General features: G+C 40.1%; 1 non-coding gene across 1 annotated transcript; it reads left to right on the plus strand.

The window, feature by feature from the left end:
- The first annotated feature begins 3047 nt into the window (after positions 1-3047).
- On the plus strand, positions 3048-3153 carry LOC118480026. Its single transcript, XR_004861667.1, has one exon. It is a non-coding gene; the product is annotated as a small nucleolar RNA R71 (small nucleolar RNA).
- Positions 3154-3394: the final 241 nt, after the last annotated feature.

Consider the following 3394-nt stretch of genomic DNA (forward strand, 5'->3'; position numbering starts at 1 on the left):
CTGTATGTTATACTTTTCTTTGTTTGCTTCGTTACAAGTGGAATTTACACTTCTTGTTTCCACGATCATTTAGCATCCATCCAAACTTCATATCATCCAACTTTTATGCACTTTAACACCTGCAAATACCAACGTGTCGTAGTTACCAAATTCCCACAATTAACCGAATAAAGCATGAGATGTGCACATATTTAGCCCATTTAAGGGTTGTCCTGCGGACCACCCGTCACATCCCCACACTTACCCGTTGCTTGTCCCAAGCAACCCATTCAAAACTATTCACAACCACAAGCGATCAACATGCAAACCAAGCTAAAATGTGCTGTCCTTTTACTAACCTTCAAACGTACCACAAGACACACCCCTCACAAAAACTCTCGGTGACAAGAAAAATTAGCATGTTATGCTAAACCACTCAATGCATGTATGTGTGTGTGCGACAATAAGCTTGTATGAGAATCAAGTTTCCTCCTAACAAATATCTAGCATGCTTATGAATCAAGAAGGACTTACGGGTTGTAACAGGGCTAGGTGCAAGGGTAGGAAAATGGTGGAATACATATGAAAGAGCTAATTGATTTGGCCCGATTTTATTTTCACTACTAAACAAAGCAAACAACTATATATAAAACATCATCAACTTCTAAATTATCATTGCAACTAAACACTTCTTTTTGTATTTTTTTCTCATTCATTTTTTTTCATCAACAATATATGCAAGAACATCAACATCTCATACTAAGTTTCCTAAACCGGGTCATCTCAAAAGGTAAAGTTTTGTAGGACGTAGGCTTGGGTCGCAATCGAATGGTCTAAGGCTCAACATGGCTTTCTAAGGACCAAACCCCCACCCCTCACAATACCAAGCTCATATATGTAAAGCATGAGGTCCAACCCACCAATCCCGCACTCTCACACCTCTAGACGAGGCTACCTAAAAGTCCCCTATCATCTTCAAAAGCATGCTAACTCTAGGATTTAACAAGTATTCACACACAAGTTTTATTAACATACTACACACACCGCCACTCAAACAAAGAAATAACACTCATATGTGGCTCAATTCTCACCAAGAAAAGACTAAGAACGGGTGTCGGTGTGTCAAATGGCACAATATCAAGTTTTCAAATTTTTACATTTTTCGCTTGGATTTACAAAAAAATTTTAATTTCTCAAAAATTTCCCCCATCCCCACACTTGGGATACATTGTCCCAATGTATGGTTTTGAGGAAAAGATGGCTTTAACCAAAAACATCCCCAAATTTCTTTTTGTATATTTTTTTTATATTTTTTAAACAAAATCAAACAAACTACTACCAATATTTCAAAGCTAAAGAACACAACAAGACTAAGGAAAGAGTACATTAACCTGGTGAAGTTTGCCACAACAGATGTTGTAGATAATCTGACTTCCTATCACCACTTTCACCCAAATATCCGTACATCTTCCCCACACTTGAATGTCGCCATTGCCCTGAAACATAGAAAGATAAAAATAGCAAGATCAATATAAAACCCCGGGTTGCCTCCCGAGCAGCACTAAGTTTCGAGTCTTCAGCCAGACCGTGCCACCCCCATTTAAGGTGGCTCAAAGAAGCGATTTCTGCCATGTCCATCACTTCCTTGTGCCATTGAGCAAAATGCATCCATCTTGTTTTGACTTGGTGGATAATCAAATACGCTCTTGCTTGAACCCGTATGCTCTTCTTCATGATCCGGTGGGTGATTTCTTCTCATTCTTTGGAACACCTTTTCACTAAACCTGCTATCATCCACCTCAACAAACTCGTAACTAATCATCTTCGTCTGAACATTAAATGACAACTTACGGTTCTTTTCGGTCATGTTAATGATTCCTTCTCTACAATCAATTTGAGCATTTGCCGTATAGAGAAATGGTCGACCCAAAATCACCCTTTGTTGTGATGCCATTGTGGTAGTAGCATAATCTAAAACAAGAAAATCCACAGGGTATTCGAATTCTCCCAACCAAATCATAACATTCTTAACCATTCCCCGTGGATGCCTCCAACTTTCATCCGCCAAGCTCACCATGGTGTCTATATCTTTAAGCGGACCAAAGTCGTACATATTGTATAGATCACCAATAGCACACTCATGCTTGCCCTGTAGTCCAACAATGCGTGAGGGATTTTTAATTTTCCCACACGAATAGGCACGATTGGTGCTCCATGCTCTCTGTCCGTTTCAACCTCGGCATCCTTTTCCAAACCTGCATTCACTTGACAAGAAGATGTTAAAAATGTTTCATTGAATTCTCTATTAGGAATGGTACTTACCACATTGGTGTTAACACTTTTAATGTTTTTGGGATTTATCACCGTGTCACTTGGTAGCTGGCCTTTTGCTTTCTTCAAAATTGCCACTTCACTCGCAAGTTGACCCATTTGAGTAGTCAGAGTTTGAATAGCTTTATCATGGGCCTCGTCCTTTTGCATACGAACTTCATCACGTTGATTCATTCGTTGCATTTCGACTTGCATCGCCTTCAACATTTCCATTACTTCGTTTCCACCCGAAAAGCTTTGACCCGTTTGGTATTGCCTTTGAAATCCTTGGTTTCCTTGGAAATTCGGGTTAACTTGATTTGAAGGGTTCCCATAACGAAAGTTTGGGTGGTTCCTCAACCCGGGGTGGTAAGTGTTAGAATTCATGTTGAAGTTTCTACCACCCCCCTCCTTGACCTTGCAAAGCATTCACCTCCTCATATTGCCCTTCCACCATTCCTTGGCAATTTTCAACCGCATGACCTATTTCATTGCAAATAGCACAAACATCATAAATTTGGTTAGAAGTTTGTACATTACCATCATCGGCTGCATGCACTTGTGTTCGAGTAACGGCCGGTCGTGCTCTCCTTGATGCTTGAGCTTTTCTCTTTGAGGTAATGGCCATTTGTTCCAAGAACTCCCAATCATCAATCTCATAATTGGTGCCAAAAGTCCAATTTGTAATGGACATTAAATCACGTGCATCTTCGGCACACAACCCTTCGTGAAAGGCATTCATCAACTCCCAGAGCTCAATTCCATGATGTGGACAATTTTTGATCATCATATTAAAGCGCTCGAAGGCTTCATGGAACATTTCGCCTTGTTGTTGTTGGAAACTCCTCAACCCCTTCCTAGCATCATTGGTCTTTTGGGCGGTATAAAATTCGTCTAAGAAAATTTTTTGCATTTCCCCCCAACTGTAAATAGATGCCGAAGGCAAAGTGTAGAACCACTTCTTTGCCTTATCTTCCAAGGAGAATTGAAACAAAACCAACTTTACATCATCGGCCGAAAAACCTTGACTCCCAAGAGTATTGCAAATTGAGTCATAGGCCTCCAAATGAAAATAAGGTTCCTCTGTTGCTAGACCCTTATATTT

This window comes from Helianthus annuus, chromosome 6 (assembly GCF_002127325.2).
Source record: "Helianthus annuus cultivar XRQ/B chromosome 6, HanXRQr2.0-SUNRISE, whole genome shotgun sequence".
In the NCBI taxonomy this organism is placed as follows: Eukaryota; Viridiplantae; Streptophyta; class Magnoliopsida; order Asterales; family Asteraceae; genus Helianthus; species Helianthus annuus.